Raw genomic sequence first — 19,995 nt, 5'->3', positions numbered from 1 at the left:
GTGGGAATTCCCACAGGACACATTTTGGAAGGGTTAGTGAACAAGTGTGAGCAGCTGTACATGCTCACATTGAAAGATTATCCTTTCCTGTCCAGGACTTTATACATCTTTAGATTTAACTCTATCTCATCATCAACGCTGCTATACAGGCATCCCTCTCTGGCTTTAAAATAGCCATTGACTGTTACATAAACACTGGGTGGATTTTTGCAAGCAATTTAACTTGTTTTTCCCTTTTTTTTCCTACCTGTTGAACACAGGAGATTCACTCCCTATGTGCAGTTTCTCAGCAGGTGCCTGACCTCACCTGTTTGCAAACCCCCACACAAAATCCAGCTCACTCAGCATGGCCCCAGCCAGCCCCTCATGCAGTCTCTATGCTGATGTTCCTTCCAGCTGCTCCCCCTTCCCTTAAGCTGAAGCATTGCCTTTTCCCTGCCTTTCACAACGAGCTCTTGGTCCAAACTGGCTCATCAGCCTGTTACTCTTGCTGCTGGTTGCCCCTGAACTGTTGTGTTGCCAAATTCACAGCCAGCTACTGCTCATCCATAGCATGTCTCTCAAATTGCCATCAAAGACCTTGAAACAGTTTCTTCACCCAGCATTCAATGCCCAGTGCCAGATGAAGGCTTGGGTTGTTTTATTTACCCTCATTACCCAAATGACCTTCAGCTGTCAATATCATTATTGTGATAATGCCACAATAATGGCAGCATTTGGAACTCCACACATCTTAAAAGCATGGAATGAGGACTGAAAATCCGCCTAATTTTTTCACACTGCTGTAATCACGCCTGTATCTCTGTGTGTTTGGGACTGAACAACAAAATACCAAAATATCAGTAAAATATATTTTGAGTAGGATAGACTGTTTAAGTTGGAAGGGACCCACAACAACCATCTAGTTCAAGTGCCTGACCAATTCAGAGCTGATAACTGATTGGGTGCTTCCTTTTTTTCCTTTGAAGCCACTTGTACAAAAATTACAGCACTGTACTCTCTACTACACTCTCAGTTTGCAAATACTTCACAGCCAAGCCCAAGAACTTTGCAATTCCCATTACCATTTGCTGGATCCCAGAAACCTGGGATTTTTCAGTTTTCTGTGGTTTCTGACACTGACCCCCAGGAGAACACTGCTTGTGACCTGAGGCCTTGGAGAAAGCTTCCAAATTTGAGTGATAAAGTTAAAATCATGGGTGTGTAGTTAAATAGAGGTGTATGCTTTCACATGGTGAAGGGTTTTAAATTTGAGGTTTTTATAATATAGTGATAGGTATGGGACAAGATGGAGGATTTGGGGTGTGTCTCTTTTGGTGCTCATCTTCCTTCTTCATGGTTTCAGGCAGTAGTTTCTGGTTGGTTAGTGTCACACTGAGAGTCATGGGAAGTTAGTTATTGGGTTAAAAGGATAAATAACACAGGTGTTATTTCTCTATTGGACTGTTTGTAGCAGCTGGATCTGTCTCCATTTTGCTTGTTTCTAGCAAGTGACTAGAAGTAATAAAATTTAATAAACAACCAAGCCCAAACATAAAGAAATCCATTTCCTTCATATATTTTTTAATCCTAGCTCTAAGTGAAAGCAAAAAAAAAAAAACCAAACTAAGACAAACCACTAATTAAGTAGTGCAAAACTCCCACCACTGTTACAACCATTGAGCATGTGCTGTGTCCACAGTGGACTCAATTTCATAGAATCATAGAAGAGTTTGGCTTGGAAGGGACCTTAAAAATAATTTAATTCCAACCCCCAGACATGGGCAAGGACACTTTCCACAAGGCCAGGCTGCTCAAGGCTCCATCCAGCCTATGCTTGAACACTTTCAGGGATGGGACAGCCACAGCTTCTCCAGGCAACCCATTCCAGTGTCTCACCACCCTCCCAGTAAAAAATTTCTTCCCAAAATCTAATCTAAACCTGCCCTCTGTCAGTTTAAAGCCATTCCCCCTTGTCCTGTCATGCCATGGCCTTTGCAAAATTCCTCTCCAGCTCTCCTGAGGACCCTTTAGGTACTGGAAGGTGCTGTAACATCTCCCCAGAGCCTTCTCCAGGCTGAACAGCCCCAGCTCTCTCAGCCTGTCTCCACAGCAGAGGTGCTCCAGCCCTTGGAACATCTTTGTGACCCCTTCTAGAACTTGCTCCAACAGCTCCATGTCCTTCTTATGCTGGGAGATGCCAGAACTGGATCCCCCCTGAGATCCAGATGGGAACTCAGCTGAGAAGAGTAGAGAGGAAGAATCAAATTGGGCTGTACATTGTGTTTGTGGACTTAAAAACATCATTTTATAGGAACTGTGGGAGGTGAGAGCCTGGCAGAGGACAAGCCCAGACACATTTAATCCAACAGCTCCTGGTGTTGGGGGGCACAAAAAGAGATGTTTCACCCCAAATGCATCATGGCCCCAGCAATCCCAGAGCTCTGGGGCTCCAGCAGGGCACAGGTAGGTGTGCAGCAGGGTGCTGCAGCCATCCTGCCCTGAAGCCCAGGATGTAACACAAGATAACATCACACAATCACAGTAATCCTGGGAATTCCTCCTGATTTACTCACATGAAGTGTCTGGGCTGCACTTGCTGCAATTCCCCAGAACAGGGGAGGATGTTCTGGACACCAGGGTTTGGGCTCTTACTGAAGGAGTGAGCCCAGGGCCAGCCTGGGAACAGCACGGTCTGGTGTCTTTAATTTGTACACAGCCCTGTGCCCACAGCCACAAGGAGGGATCTGCCTGCCCCCATGAGAAATATCTGCCCTGCCAAGGAATAATCACATGAATATTCTCAAATTTTAAACCAAATTCTAAACAGGAGTCATCCTGTCTCGCTCACACACATCTATCATTCCATTTAATTTTCACAATTTTTTCCCCTGCAAAATATACAATCAGGCAAAAAAAGTTATAGAAAGAGGTTTATCTTAAGAGACCAAAGCTGTGTCATTTCCTAGATTGCATTCTTTTCTTTCTCTCTCCTATTTCAGAGAAAGCCACTTTCTTATCCCTGCTGCTGCCAACCTCCTACTTACAAGAGAATGAATCCAAAATAAACTCATTAATTCCAGTGAAGATACATTGGAATTATTTCAATACAACTCCAAGTATAAATTTTCCCTGATACTCCTTAACCACTCCTTAATAGGATTCCTGTTATGTGCTCAGATTTCAGTTTCAGCCCGTGTCCAGCGCTCTTAGTAGCCCAATTAATGTAAAAAAAATCCTCAGTTATACTAGAATTTAAAGAAGAAACAAAGGCTTTGCACTGCCTTTTCTCAGTTAATAGCTGGTATTTACCTGAAAATGAAAGGATTTTCTTTCCTTCAATTTTTTAAATTTAAAAAGAGGTGTTCATGAATTAATTTAAAAACTCAAACTAAATTAAAAACAAACAGAGAAACAAAAAACAACAAATAAACAAAAAGAAAACCCAAACCACCAAACCAAAACAAATCAAGAAACGAGACTCTCTATAACAGCCTCAGATTTTAGCTTTATTTCCTGGCTTATGGCAGTGTGATGTGGGGAGATGCAGGCAACTGGACCAGGCTCATGTGAGGATAGTGGAAGAAATGTTAATTTTTGAGATATAGGTTCTATATTTCTGCATCCTCATTTTAAAAACACAGCTATAAAATGGAAACATTTTCATAATATTCATATTCCCAACAAGAGGATGTTAATTAAAGGCTTTAATTTGTTGGTTTTAACCTTTATGATGAAAAAATATTTTAAAAAAATCAAAGGTGATCATCCACATGACCATTCAATCTAATATAATCCATTTATATCACTCTGAAATTTCCTGTAAGAACACTCAGACATGTTATTAGCTCCCATGTTGGCAGAAGCCCCCATGTAGTTCTCTTGTGTAGAAGATTAGGCACTGAAATTTGTCCTACTATTTATTTATGAGCACCGTGCACTGCAAAGCACACAGGATACCAGCAACAGCTGCATTTCAGCCACATGTGATCCCTGTGGAAATTGGGATTGCTTAGGAGGACATGTACCAACACACAAAGAGGATTTTTTCTTCCTAATTACCCGCCCACATGCGGGAAGGCAGGGTGTGTATATCAGCAAATCTCTGAAGTTTGGAGGAGAGGTAATACCAGGATTAAAACTGTTACAGACACGTTATTTCTTGCCATACAACGTGGAAATATCAAAGTTCACACCCTGTTTTTTTGGAAGATCAAACCGAGTGGATGGCAGACCTGCCTGGCTAAAAAGAGCCGGTTTGGGATTCATGCTCACTCACAGGCTCACTGTGCTGAGGAACTGGAACTGGCTTTTTTCCACCCATATTTAATTCTTCCAGATTATGTCTATGACCTAAAAAAACAGCAATCACAAGGACACTGCACCATGGTCAGGATGAGGAAAGTGGAAACATCCCCCTGAACAAGTCACCACAGTGAGGATGAGAAAGATGGAAACATCCCTCTGAATGAGTGGTGGGTGTTTTGGGACATGCCCTCAAAGCTGATGCTTCATTTCCAGCTCTGCTCCTCCCAGATCCCACCAAAGCCTGAGGACAGCTGAGCATCACACACAGTATTTCAGCATTGCACTGTGCAACCTTTCCCCAGTCTCTGAGAATTTTATTTCCTCTTCTTCCCCCAGCTCAGGACAGAAGAGCAGAGAGCAAGAGCATATGATCAATGACCACCTGCCTCAAAATCTGTAAACTTATGTCACTGAGGCCTTGGTGCATAAAAAGGTCCTCCCCAAAAGACTGAGGAGCCTGACTGACCACCACAGCATGTCCCCAGAGCCACTGTTGGTCCTCTTGTTTGGCATTCATCGTGGTGGCACATTGTGATGAACAGCTAAGTGCTCAGCTTTGGCTGGTTCATCTTCACCTATATCCATTCTCCACACTTTCCCTAAGAGCTTGAGGGGAAGGTGAGCTTTAGTCCATAACACATGGCTGTGCACAGAAATCCACGTCCCTGGAAGTGCTGGGTGTGGTGGTGGAAACTCTTTGAAGCTCTCCTGGACCACAGTCTCCCCACCTCGTCGTGACATGTCTCTCAAATATCTAAGAGCTTAGCTTGAGTGGGATGTCCAAATGTGAACATTAGTACTGATCCCTGTTTGAAACCATATTCCTGTCCCAGCCTGCTCTCACAGTCTTGCCAGCTTTGCAGGAGCTGTGTCATGCAACCAGAATTCTAAGGAAGGCCCCCCGATGGTGTCTGGGGTGAAGCTGTGGGGTGGAGTTGCTCTGATGTGTCAAACCCTCCCAGGAAATGAAGAGACACCTGTATTATTTCTTTTATGGTATCTGTAGGGTTCTCTCACCCTCCTCTTTGCTTTCCCAACCCACTGAACCTTCACTGGCAGGACAGGTCATGCTGCAATGTCCCCTTTGTCTTCAGAGGTGCAGCAACCCTCTGGTGCTTCTGCATCTCCTGCAGAGATGGATGTCTTTAGGGTGTGGGATAAACTGCTGTGTCTAGGGTGAAGAGAGATGGCAGAGCTCAGGACAGGGATGGGAGCAGGAGTCACAGGGAGTTTGTTGGCTCTGTCAGATGGCAAATGTCACCAATCAAACTGAGCAGCAGAAGAAGGCATTTGCCTTGCTGGATCTGCACCACCAGAAAGGACTTTTGTGGGTGAGTCTGAGTTCAGAGCAGGGGTGAATAAAACCTGTGCTGGCCATGGCTTGATCCCTGCCTCCTCCTGCCTGGCTCCCACTCCTTCTGCCAGGCAAGGACCCTGCTCTACCTCCCCAGAAGAGACAGGATTGCCTGGTGTGCCCTGCCCCTTCCCCAAGCCTGGGAGAGCCCCAGTGAAGAGGAAGGTGTCTTGGGTCTGTGGGCTCTCCCCTCCCTGGGGCAGTGGAGATTCACTACTGCTCCTGCTTCTGGCTTGGCTTTACCATGTTCAGCTGTCTGTGGCTGTTATTCTCCAACACATTCCACTCTGCTTGCAGCCACGTGTTGGTGGACTGGAAAAGGTTGTGGATGCTTGATAGTCCACAGCTTCCCGATTTTCTTAGAAGTCCTGTTCTGGATGTCAGCCCAGTGAGCCTCCTGGAAGGAGAGGGCATGTGCAGAGTGGGGACATGCCCTAGCAAAGGTGATGCTTCAGCACCACAGACCCTGGCTTGGAGACCCTAACTTCCATACTCCAGACTGGCCTGCCGTTCTTCCTTCTCCAACCCACGGAGAGGGATGAAATTAGGAACCTCTTCCAACCCCAGAGACTGTTACTGTGACCCCATGGCTGAAGGATGAGCCATCAGCCACCCTTGACAGAGTCAGGCTTGTTGATCTTCCCCTGCCCACCCCACAACTCCTTACCCAGAGGGGGATGTCACTTTGAGCCTGGTCAAAACGCAGTTTGAGCTGCACCAGCTCATTTTTGTACTGAAATATCTCAGCTTTCTCCTCTTTGTACTTGGAGCACCTTGGAGAACCTTGTGCTGCTCAGTGAGTTGCTTGTGCCCCTGTTGTGACTGCAGAAGGTCCTTCTGTGCCCTCACCAGCAACCTGTACAGTGAAGTGACTTCTGAGACATCCTCAAAGTGCAGCACAGGGTTCCTGGTGTTGGTGACTCCCTGCCCTGCCCTCACCAGCTGCAGGGCTCGTGTCACTTGGCACCCAGCCCTTCCCAGGGCCTCTCCCTCCTGAAAGACCTTCCCACCTTCCCCAGCCCTGGCTGTTCTGGGATTCTGCCCTTCTCCATGAGACTTTTGCCCCAGTTGGTTCCTGGGCATTGCCACATTCCAGGTGTGGTGGCTCCCCACTGTGTCACACCCACGCTGTCACTGCCTGAAAGGGGATGCACTGCACCTTTTCCCCAGGTGAGCAGTGCTCTGAGAGGGCACAAAGAACAGCTGCAGCTTCCAGAGCCGTGTCCCCAGGACTTGGGAGGCCACAATGGGGTGGTTGGAGTATGAGTAATGTCCTGATACCCTCAAGAGAGAGCACAGCTTTTTGAACTGCCTGGGGACACTTTCTGGGAAGCTTTTCATTCCTCCCAACCAAATCATCTGACCTGAAACTGTGACACAAAGGTGTCTCCATTCCCCCCAGCCCTGAGCTCTTCCTTCTTCTCATGGCTTTTCTTTTCTTTTCTTTTCTTTTCTTTTCTTTTTTCTTTTCTCTTTTCTTTTCTTCTTTTCTTTTCTTCTTTTGTTTTCTCAATCTTCCACGTGCTCTTCTGCTTCTCCTACCGTAACTCTGCTCCCTGTGGCTCACCTTGGTTACAGGTTGGCTTTTCCATTCCATCTGAGGTCTCTGGGTTTGAGCAAGTGTCCAGTGTCCTGGACTTGCCTTACCTTCTCTAGTTTTAGCATTTTTCTAAGGCCCTCCCCAAGGCTGTTCATGTTCAAACTCACCTGTGAGACCTTCACCACATCCTCCAGGTATTTATTGCACATGGAGAACTTCTGCACTTTTTGCAGAGTTTACAGTGTCTTTTTTCTGAGGGTTTCCAGTTCTATCTTGGGTGTCAAAAGCTCACCATCATTTTCATCTTCTCCTCTCTCTGTTTGCTGCTTATCCTCAGAGCTTGGCTTGGTAAATCCTCATGTTCCTGTTGGTTTCCCCCACCAGCACAGAGAGAGGGAAAGCAAGGCAAGGTAAGATGGGGCTGGATCACTTACCAGCACTGGTAGGACATATCTTCAGAGAGGAGAGACCAGTACCAGACCACCCTGGGAACATTTCCTCTCCCTGTTTCACAGAGCCATCCCTCTTGCATTGACCCTTTGGTGCTGGAGACAGGTACCTGGGATGGCAGTCTGAATTTCAGACCTGCAGACAGCTGGGTGGCAAGGCTAACATCCTTCCTGGGAGACATTTCAGGCCTTCAGGAGATCACTCTGGTACAGACTCAAGACCTGTCAGGGCTTTCCATATCTGTGGTACAAAATCTTGTGCCCTGCCAGTCCCGTTCCTCACAGCCCCAGCCTCAACAGGAGGCTTGAACAGGAGTGCAGGACCCTCTTCCCCAAGGGAGGGAGGAGCTGGTGGTGCACTCAAGGTCACCTGGTGTACCTGTACAGTCTTCCACAACTCTCCACGTGGAAGTTTTCAGCTGGCCCCATGTGGCATGCAGGTCAGCAATGACTTTCATCCTCTCCCTGAGGGCCTGGCAGCCCCAGAGTGAGGGTGGCATGGCTGCCTGCACCCAAAATCTGCCACCTGCCTCCAAAAAGGCCTCCAAAAAACCACAAGCCATCCCAACCATGCCCAGCACCCACCCATCTTTCTCACCTTGTCTTTGCCTGCCAGCATCTTTTCCATCTCTCAGGCTTCTTTCTTTTTCTTCAGGAGGTGAATAAGTGAAGGCTGGGAGTCCTCCTCTGTCACTGAGGTCCCTGCCACAGGAGTTTCCCTGAAGTTACACCCTGAGCTGAGTTCATGGGCAGGGAACTCACAGTGAGTGATTGCTCTGGAGGTTGGACTGTGTCCCAGGCAGGGTGGTGGAGCAGAGCACCCCAACACCATCTCACATCCCTTCTGGCAGGATGGCATCCTCACCCCCCCCAGAGGGCAGGGCAAGGGGAGTTACAGGGGGAACAGAGCTGGGAGGGGGTACAAGATGGACATAACATGGGAGTTTGCCATGGTGAGGGATGGAGGCATGGAGGAGGCAGGAGAAGAGGATGCTGGCTGGTGGAAGAACCCCCTCACCTGAGCAGGAATGGGAGTTCCACCTTGTACATCCTGAGGAAATGGGCTGACATCTCCTCTTTGCTCCACTGCTGCAGCAGCAGCAGCAGGGAACAGAGGGTCCAGGTCCTGCCAGCACTGCTGTTTTCCCAGCTCAGCTCAGGGGCTGCCTTCAGCCCTGGGGGCTCAGTGTGGGAGGCTCCAGGAGGGGATGAGCCCTGGGACCCTCTTGCCTCCACTTCCTGAGACCTTCCTTGCCTCTGCAGCCCCGTGGCTATTCCAGCCCTGGAGAGAGGCCCTGGGCTACTCCAACCTCCATTAATGTTTACTTGGCAATTTCATGTTTGCTGGGCAACAGAATTTTTTATTTGGAGTTATTGGGACTGACCACTCTGTGCAGGACCAGGTGTTATTTAATTCTCTTTCTCACATTTCTTCATGTTCTTCCTCTGCTGAATTTTGACCTCTGCTGGGCATTTCAGCGCCCCTGACAGCCACATCCCATTGTCCCAGCCCTCAGGGCATGGGCTTGTTCCTTCTCTCCCAATCACCAGATGGAAGCACCTTTACAGGCACGTCCTTGGGATGTTTGACCCCTGTATTGCCATGGTGTAGTGCCCTTCCCTCAGGGCTCAGCTCACTGAGATCAGCTGCTCAGCACTTTCCTCTGGGCCCACCCTCTGGCAGCTCCTGGGCACAGCTCTAAAAACAGTGGCTGCTCACTTCATGAGACCAACAAACCTCTGCCTGCTCCCTAATGGGTTATTTAAACCCTCCTAATCAAGCAGTGGCAAACTATCACTCCCTGAGGCTGGTTCTGGTTTCCTACTTCCCTTCTTCCCCTTCCTGAAGCGCAGACTTTCCTGCAGGAGGGTGCCCAAGCTTTGGTGTGTTGATGTTGCCTGCCAAGCATCAGGCACCAGGTACATTGATAGAGCCAAATTAAAGATTGAATCACTCCTGCAGCAAAAGCACCAGGGCCATGTGCATGTGCTTCACTTTCAGAATCTGACAAGGAGAGTGTCTCTTCCATTCAAAAGGATTTTTTCCTCCTGTTAGTTATGATAAAAGCTCAACCCGGAGATGAGCTACAGAGATTGGGCTGAATACTTCAAGGGCTGATAGTCAAATTAGAGGAGTTGCTTCATCTGGGAGGAGTCAGCACAGACTCTATCAGGCTGTCCTGCCAGCTCCTCTTGGTGGTTTTGCTCTCACTCATCCCAGTGCAACATCTCTGCCTCTACCAAGATCTGCTTCAGTGAAAGGAAAAGATGTGTTTGAGGAGAGAAGACATAGGAACAGCTGTGGACATCATCTGGACTCCAACACTCTCTGCTGGAAGTGAAGTTTCTAACTCTTTTTTGCACTTGGGTTGTGAAGACTGGAAGAGGAAAATTAAATCTTGGAAATCTTCAGAAATATTACATGCTAAAGACCACACAGAGCATGCTGTGAAGGACAGGCTGTAGCTCCAGCCTCAGCATGGATGACTGGTGGGAATGGTGGTGTCAAGAAACTTTGACCAGTGTCAGGTTTTTTTAAAATTTAGAAGTCTATAAATCTTCTCTTCTGTCTCCCAAACACCACTTTTGCCTATCAAACCCTTGCAAGCAACCAGCAAAATGAAAAGGCTGTGAAGAGCCCTGGAACATGACTGAGCTGCTGGAATGGGATGTCCCATCCACCTCTGGCTTTGCAAACTTCCCTAAAACACCAGCTTGTCAGTTTGCTGATACCATCTGTCCCACAGCTATTAGATCCACACTCTTCCCCCTGAGCTAAAGAAACCTTCAAAGGACACCTTCCAATTTAAGAAGAAAAAAAAATTACTCCTTGTTAATAGCTAGCAAGCAGCATCCCCCAGGGTGCCCACAGAGCCTTTCTATTTTATTACCATCCTAACAATTGTGTCTGCTCTGGATAAATAAAAGCTCTCCTGACAAGTGGGAAGGTGCCTGGATGGAGAGAGCAGGTTGTTCCAAGCACCAGCTGGTCCCCCAAGCCCTGGTTCTCTCTCCCATCCCTCCAGGATCTCACTGAGAATCTTCCCCGGCTGGGACACAGACTGCCCTGCCAGGGCTGCAGGACAAGCTGCTCACTTGCAGCTGGAGGCATGTCAGGAGAGCTGCCAGGCAAGGCACTGAGCAATGAACAACAAGCAAACAAGAGTGCAGAATGCCCACCAGCTGCAGCACTGCAGTGTCAGGAGCCAGCTCATATCTGACATCTGCTGTGTGTCACACAACCCAGCTCCTCCTCTGCTTTCCTCTGCCCACAGCTTACACCTCCATGGGGCTGGCATTTGGAAATCCCAGAGGTAGGAGTTTTGTCTTGGTTTGCTCTGGTGTGCTATCACAGCATCTCCTGGGAATATCTGGCCACAAGCAATGACCAGTTGCCCTCGCCCTGACCCACCTTGTGGCTGGCAGGCAGCACGACACCACATCACCTGGAGCAGTTCTCAACCATCACAGCCTCTTCTTGTAGCCAAAATCTCAGCACTGGCAGAGACAACGGATGGAAATCAAGCTTACACATTCCAGACATGAGGTCAAACAGCCTGTGGCACCACACCATGGAGAAATGGGCACAGGGACTGGCTGAGTGGGCACAACTCTGCCTGGCCCACAAGCCCATCCTTGTGCTGTGACCTGCAAGGAGCACAGGTCTGAAATGGGGCAATCCAGGGCCCTCTCTAGTCTGAGCTCTGCTACAGAGCAGAGTGAGGTTCAGCTGTCTCTGGTGTCTCTCCTCCACACGTTTGTTGGGAGGCACAGGGCAGAGAGGAGCCCATGGACGTACAGACCTGCTGTTGACCCTGCTTGGAGCTGTAAGTCAGAATGAAAAACTCCAGAGATCCCTTCCAGCAGGTCCCCTAAGTTATCCTGCAATTCTGATTATTCCCAATTAGTCCTCCACCCCATCCTGCCACTGTTGTCAGGAAAAGCCCACCCAGGTGAGGACAGGGGCACTTGGCAGCCCTTTCCCACAGTCTGGGCACATGAGGCAGAGCTTTCCTCTCAACCCCTGGTGCTTCTACAGTCTCATGAATTTTTATCAAACACCAGTAGTTAATTCTTTCTCACATATGTAGAAACCTTGCCATGAGTCTGAGCTTTTTGGGAGGTTTGTTTTGTTTCTTTTTAATTTCACAATAATTTTAATTTTACAGGTTGGTAAATCAACTCTTCTCCCTTGCTCTGCACCACACCTCCTGTCTGGGTGTGGCTCTAAGCAAATGAGACCCTTGAATGAAAATTAACTTTTTTCTTTTTTTCTTCAAGAATTGCTCATGTCTTCTCAGCCTCAAATATTTCATGCAGGTTGTGCCATGTATTTCATAAGCTAAGCCAAGCAAAACACCGCCTTCCATATACACTGCAAAAAAATGTTTTTCAGGCTCAAAGCATTTCTGTCTTTGGCAGAATCTTTTCTCAAAGCATACCAAAGAAAAAGTATGGAAATGAAATACAAAGAGTGGTTAAAATAATATTTTGGGTAGAGATGAGCCCAAACCAAACTCCAGATTGGAAAGCCAGATACCCCCCCTAGATACCATGCCTAAAATGAGGAGGTTTGTTGTGATACTTGGAGAGCAACTGGAAAGCCTTGCAGGTCTCCCACTGAGTTTAATTTCCTAATTGAACTTATAAAAGACTTAACCCCTACCAGTCCTCACAGCTAACTCAGATCCTTTTGTGTTTATATCATAGATTATATTTACCCAGGCTGGCCCTGTGAGGAGTAGATGGGGGTGGGGGTCAGATGGGGGTCTGGCATGGCAAAGGGGCTCTGCTGAACCTGGGCAGGGGACCCAAAGCTTCCCTGGATTTCAGTGTGGTTATTTCTGCTGTTTGGATCCAGCCTGTCACTGACGTGGGCACAAACTGTGGTGTAATTTGGGGTTTCAGACCCAGCATTTAGGACTGGATCCAAAACTCGAATGGAAGAAATTTGGGAAAGAGGCTTTTAAGAGTTTAATTTGAAACAGAAAACCCATGAAACTATTTTTGCCCTGGTCTTTAATTGAACTTTTTTTTTTTTAATCCCCTAGTATGCCTGGGCTCTTCAGGCATCCAGCAGCAATGTCTCAGTATTAAATAGGACACTTTATGCTGTAGGAGTGATGAATGACTGACAAACTCAGCTCCCTGTGAACCTGCTGCTCTGGAGAGGTGAACAAACAGCATGTTACAGCTCCAAGTGTGCACCAGCCCTAAGAAAAGCTGACTTTAAGGTAGCCTATCTTAACAGCAGATTTCAAGAGGATAATTGCACCTACTAATTTATAAATACTCTCAGAATCTGATAATACAGGTCTTAGAGGCATCTTTATTTTCTGTGTCCCAACAGAGTCTGTGTATGTGACTGTAAATAGGACAGTTTAATAAAGTGTATTTTACTCTCTAGTCTAATATTTTTATAAATCTTAAAATAACCTTAAAAATATTTGTCCTAGTACTCGACAGAATTTGGGCTTGTTTTTCTATCAATTTAGTGGTTGTAACACAGGTCTTAAAATAGAGCGGGAGGGAGAGTGTTGTTTTGCTGCAGGAGCTGAGAGTGCACCCAGCACGTCAGCCCCATTGTACAGAGCTCCTGCCATCAGGAGCCAAAACCATCCCAGCTCCCTCCCAGATCAGGATGGACATGTGGACATGTAGACATGCCCTGGGCACTGCTCTGTTCCATCCTGTACTGTACCAGGGCTGCTCCTGTCAGGTACCCACAGCACAGGCACGTGCCCAGCCACATCCGCCCCCATCTTCAATAAACCAGATATCCACACCTCTGTTCTTCCACCCTAAAACAAGGACAGGACTCGGCTAAAATGCTGAACACTCAGTGAAACACCTGCTGCTAGGCAAAATGAAACCTCTTGGGCATGAAGGGCCCACAGTGCAGGAGAAAGAACTTATTAAAAATCCTTTTTTTCACGTGAAGTATCGTGGTTTTAGTGTTTCAGGTTGTTGAATCCTTGCCCATCACAGATGACACCTGTGGGTTGCAGGGGTCACCTTGAGTGCATGGAGCTCACCCAGCACAATCCCAGCTCTGCCCCAGCAGTGGTGCCAGCATCTCCCTGCTCCCCTCACCAGATTCTTGCTGCCACTGATGGACAGGGACAGATTCCTGTTCCTCTCAGCCTTCCCAAGCAGTTTTGGGAGCTGCACCCAGGCTCAAAAGCAAACTCTGGAAGGTAGTTTTGTAACAGAGAATGTTCCTGGGCTCCATCAGCAGCATCTTCAGACTCAGTCACCCTTCAGAAAGACAAACTCCATGAACACTGCTCTCACACACATACATGCAAACACAAAAACAGTTATTAGCTTAATAGGGTGAGTATCAAAATGCAACAATAAATTATCTGACATCTTTATTGCTTAGAATGACAGATTCAAACAAAGCTAACCCTTTAATTATGTTTATATAATGTAATTTGGCAGAAGTCATAAAGCACCCTTTTGGCAATGCCAGATTAAATATTTTACATTTGCTTGGGCAGCACATTACAAGACTGGAAGCAGTATTTTTGCCCGATGATGTGGAGCAGTGACTGCAGTGGATAAGAACAAGGGCATAGAGGTTCTGCCCTGAAGGAATTGTCCTGAGATCAAGGGACCCCAACCTCATATTCCACTTTGTAGAGCTCCCCTTCCCACCCTTGCATCCAGGAGAATGTAGCCACTGCTGTCTGCCAAGATCAGAACAAAAGGCCCTGCTGATGCCAAGGGCACAGCAATTGCTGTAATTGCTGCTGGGGTTTCCTGGCTGCTCACCTTTCTGCCCACTGCAGCTTCTCTGAGTCTTCCTTCTGTGTCCAGCAGGACAAGGGGTCCCACTTCATGCTACAAACATTTCAGCTAATGGTCCTTGAGAGAGTTCATATCTGGGGTTTCAGAGAGAGGATGAAGCTCCATGAGCTGTTCTGCAATGGGGCATGGGACAGAGAGAAGTCTCTATGTCCAGATTCCCAGAGCCCATTTTCCCATCACTCCTAAATATCTTCCCAAGAAAAATGAGTTCCCACACCAGGCTTGGTGTCTGGGTTCCTCTGTAGGAAATTCCCCAAAGATCCCACATTTCCAGCTCCATGTCTCTGTTCTTCACTGTTGAACTAGAAATGCTTGTTGCCTGTTTCAAAAGGATGCAAATAAACACGGCCCTCACTCCCAGAACAAGTCCCATGAAGCTGCCCCTCCACTGGCAGCACATCAGGAACATGGATGGAGATGAAGTTAGAGCAAAGCCCCTCGAGATCCAGGATAACACTGAGCTGGCAGCAGACTGGTTGCCCTTCCCAAGGGATTTTCCATGAGTCACCACCACTATGCTGGGAATCTCAGTTTGCTCTCAGCCCTCTGAAATCCTCCTCTGACCATGACCACCTACTCCAACATCTCTCAATTCTGCACTGCCAAGGACCACCCCGACCTCATGGCTCTTCCAGAGAGGTTTCTCTGACTTAGTTGTGCTGCTGCAGTGGCAGCACAAAATTGATATTCATAGGCAAATGCAGCACAGTGGAATCCAGTGCAGGGAGAATGTGGTTGTATCTTTCTGCAGGCAGTGGGATGGAAAGCTGCATTCACAATCTGCTGGAGCAGCCAGCATAAATGTACTGTAGCCCTATGTCTTTGCTGAAGTTCAGACTATTTCACACACACATACTTTGCCCAGCATACTCTTTGTGCAAAGCTGGTATCAGTTTCAATTGCTCACTATGAACATCAATTTGGGTGCTGTGAGAGCTACCTAAACCTCTCTTCACTGTTTATAATTGAGTGATGTTTGTGAAGATACCAGTAATGAATGTGGCTACAGGACAGACAACAGGAACTTGAACTTCTAAACTTCTTCAGTAACATGTGGAGCCAAATGGTATAGACTTAGATTCAAAATTAATGAAAAAACATCAAACCCAAACAAAAAAACTACCTAAAAATAATTCAAGTGGTCCACAAAACAATACATAATATACAATTCAGAGCAGAACTTTGACTAATGTAAAGAGGCAAGACCTTTGGAGCACTAAGCAAAGCAGTTTACAATTTCTGGTGTATGTCATGTTTGCATCAAAGTGTTTTAATTACAGAATGAATAAATCCATCCAGACAAAATTTCTTTGGGCTCTTCAAAGACAGCTTGACTGTTTTGCCAAAGCACTTTCCCTTTTTCTGCGTTCGTATAAATTACGGTGTACAAAAAAAAATAAGAAAATTAAGAGAGAATAGGCATTATGAAATACTTCCCTTTGCATAAGCACACAGGCTTGCAAATCTCATTGAAATTCTGTCGAGTTGCATTGCCCACACAACTTGCAATCTTAGCAAAAGCCACACAAAAGACTTCCCTCCCCATTGTTTACAGGAGCGTTTTGGGAACGGGGCATATATTGCTATGCAGGAAAGGAAACACAGACAGGAGTGAAATGCAGTTTGTTGAGCTAATAAAACAGCAAGCCTTCCATTTGTTTCCTTAGTCCTATAGAGCCATTCCTGTTTAAGACTTGCACACTCCACTGTTCACAGAGCTGGTGACAAGCATTTTCACTGCTGGCTGTTAAAGCTGGTGGGCTGGTCGTGTTTTAATGATGAGAATGTTTCCCAGCCATTATTAATGGCACTGGCTTGATTCATGATTTAAGAGGTTGATATATGACAACAAAGGGACAGAAAGCCCTGAAGAGATCTGCTGTACCTAACTAGCTAAACTCCTCTAGAGTTTACAGCAACCCCAGAAAAACATGAAATTCATCTAAATTCAGGGGATTCTGAAGTTTGCAAGGCATTTGGCCAAAAGCAACCTAAATATTTTCATATTCCTTTACATAAAGTTACCAGTACTGCCTAATTACATGAGTAATAAGAGACAACAAAGTCTCCTTCTCACACATTCAGAACACTCTTTCATGCAGCAAGGAACGGTACATATAAAATAATTAAGACGGACATCAATGAAAGCAAGAAGGGGCATGAGCTTGGAAAATCTGCCAAACCATTGGGGCTTCTGGCAGAACACCCTGAATGTCTGGGATCTACTTATTCAAATGTGGGCACCAACCTTCTCCAGGGAGACAGCCCATGCAGGTCAGCAGCCAGACAAGCCCACAGGACAGCAGCTCCCTCCAGCTGAACTTCTCACTTCAGCTCCAAGGCAGCTATGGCAGAGAAACTGAGCACAGATGAGACAAATTCTGTAACAAATAGCTTGGGAAAAAAAGGTATCAGAGATTCCCAAGCTCATGTCCCAGGAACTGGGGTTGCTCCAGCTCCATCCTGCCATTTCTAGGGGGTCTCTACAGACCATTTCTGAAGGCACAGGAAATACAGATTGGAAGAAAAGCCCAGGTGTGCAGGAGTTCATTGTTTCCCCCTACCCTAAATATTCAGATGAAGTGAGTGAGGAAAAATCTAACTTTACTTGGTTAATGACCTCAGACCATCATGGCTGCAGCTGTTTAATGCTGCTCCATCCATTTCCAATGCCAATTCTCTGAAACCTATTGAAGGCAAAGATAACTTCTGTTCAGCAGAAAGGGCTGAGTATCAGCTCTAAACTGATCTTCTTGCCTCTTGGAAATCCTAGTTTAGTCCTTCACTGTTTTCAGTTTACTCCCTCACTTTTCTCCTGTTGAGGAAGAAAGAGGAAAGGGATAGAGTTCAGTCTAGAGCTTCAGCTGATTTCAATAGGGCAATGATAATTTACAAGAGGGGATAATGCCACCAACAGGTGAACTCAGGTTTTTCCTGATCTACACCAGGGGTGAGGTTCACCATCAGCAGGTGGCCTCCTCAATAACCAGGTGACTTCAAGGTGCTTTATCTCTGAACCTCACATTTGCACCAGATTAACAGAGAGGGTGTCCTCTTCCATGAAATCTCCTCTTTGTGTGGTTGTGTACCTGGGGATGGGTTGAAGCTTCCTGAAGGATTTTAGGAGAAGAACTAAGAAAAAAAAATTCTCCTTTTCACAGGAGCAAGGTTTTCAACCCAGCCCCACATAGGAGGAAGATGAGTTGAACTCTGCAGCTGAGCTGGTGGAGGTCACAGGAGGGATCTGGGCATGTGCAATCCTTTCCCTAAGCACTCACACACCACCCTGGTCTTCCAGTGCAGCCTCAGCAGAAAGACCTCCCATGCAGCAGCACTCAGAGCTCGGTGTCTGAACAAACTTATCTTTTCTTTGTTCTGTCCTCAGCTCAAACCTCCCTTCCCCTTCTTTTTCTCCACTAACTCACCGTGTGCCAGCTGGTGTGCTCAGGGCAGTCTCAGCTGGGTGGTCACTCCCTGGCTGAGGCTGAGTTTGCTCCATGCCTGCAGCCATGCCCAGCCCCAGCAGCTCTCTGACTATCAGGAAATCTGCAAACCAGAGTGATGAATTGTAGGACCTCTCCAGGGAAAGCACTTCTGGCACACCCACACACTCTTTACGCAGCTGCAATTAAAACCAGGTTTTATTTCCCTCTCTGGGTCAAGCAGAGTAAATCATCACTTCCCTGGTAAGCACAGCCTGGGCCAGCATTGCCCAGCAATGAGCCCCAGTGGCAGGGATATGTACCCACAGCAGTGAAAGATCTCCTTTCCTCACAGTGTGTTTTAGCCTGTCCCTTTTCCCCCACCCCTGCACGTTTTCTGCTTATAACAATTAATTGCTTCATCGCTGAAGGCGGCGTTTAATCCTGCAAGCATAAATTCTCACGTACAGCGATGTGATCAGTGAGGCTTGTGGGATTAAGTCCTTGGGTCCACCAAAATTTTTCACAGGAGTGTAATTATAATCAGGCATGCAGCTACATGAGTGTTTCAAGAGAGGCACATGTGCAAGTGCTTGTGATTTGTTGCAGTTTTTAAAATCAGAAAAATTGTTCAGGTTCAAGTCGACTTGCCTGGGCAGACATGAACAGAATAAAACTGTTTAAATAAAGCACTTTTAGGGATTCTCCTGTTGGTCCTTTTCCTAGTGCCCTTTCAGACCCCAACTCCTTTCTTCCTTTCCTCCACCAGGTTTTGCCTTGTTGCTCTCCTGACCTGAGCCCCTCCTGCCACCTTCTGCATTAGTTCCAAGGTTTCAGCCAAAGACACCAAAATTTTTATCTGCACATCCTACTGTTTTTTCCTTGAAGCTCAAAGGACAAATAAGCACAAACATGAAGTTAAGGCTTTATGAATGGCACGTGTGTTCAACTGAGACAACCTATCAACCCTAAAATTGGGAAGTAAAGCTCTTTATGTTATTTCTGAGATGACCTGCCTGGGACAGTGGTCCCTGTAGCTCAAGAAACAGCTTCTTGTCCTCTCCTGAGGGCATATATTTCTACACTTTGTTCAGATACCTTCTGATCCCTCTGGTGATACCCCAGCCTGAGGCAGCTGACTGCAAACAGCCCAAAGGCAGTCATGGCAGGAAGGAATGCACAGGAGGAATTCCTACCAATGAACTGGAGTTTTTCCTACCAAGACCATTGAAGAAATCACTCATAAAAGATGTGTTCCTCAAAGTTTGCCCTTTTGCAGAACCTCTTCAGCCACCCACTGTCCCTTGTTGCCCTCTGCATCCCCAGCAGCCACTTCTGACCCTCCACCCAGCTCTACCACCAAAAACTTTCACATTAAACTTCCCACATCACTGTCACCACTGCTGTACTTACAAGAACCTGGCAGTGTCAGCCCATGCTGTGCCTGGCCAGGTGCCTTAAGCTCAAGCAAACTCCCAAATGCTTTTGGTCCACACTTGCAGCTGCTTTGGAGAATTTCCCTGTAGGGGCTGCTCTGCAGAAGCAACTGCCCTGACTACACCCCTGGGCTTTGGAGCAGAGCTTTCTCCTGTGAACCCAGTGGCAATTACTGGATGGATGAGACATTTCAGCTGGGGATCTCCCCATTCTCTGTGCTGGTGAGAGCTGCAGCCCTGGGCTTTTCTTCAGCTTCACAGCAGGACTCAGATCCTTGGGGTCACCCTTTCCCCCTAGCCCTGGCGTTGGACCATCAGATGTAAGCCACGGACTATGCAGTCTGTGTTCTGAAAAATAATCAGCTGTACCAAATTATGCAAAAATCTCACTAATTGATGAGCTACTGCACATGGTGACTGCCAGGTAGGACACACCTGAAAGGGGGTTGTAGTGAGATGGGTGTTGATGTCTTCCCTCAGGTAACAAGTGACAGGATGAAAGAAAACAGCCTCAGGTTGTGCCAGGGGAGGTTTAGATCAGATATTAGGAAAAATTTCTTCACAGAAAAGTTTGTCAAACATTGGAACAGGCTGTCCAGGGAATGTGGAATCACTGTCCCTGGAAGTGTTCAAAAATCATTTGGTGTGGTGCCTGGGAGCCTGTGTGCACAGCCAGCTGCTGGTGGACTGAAAC

This window comes from Catharus ustulatus, chromosome 5 (genome assembly GCF_009819885.2).
Source record: "Catharus ustulatus isolate bCatUst1 chromosome 5, bCatUst1.pri.v2, whole genome shotgun sequence".
NCBI classification, from domain to species: domain Eukaryota; kingdom Metazoa; phylum Chordata; class Aves; order Passeriformes; family Turdidae; genus Catharus; species Catharus ustulatus.
This window is presented reverse-complemented; position numbering follows the sequence as displayed.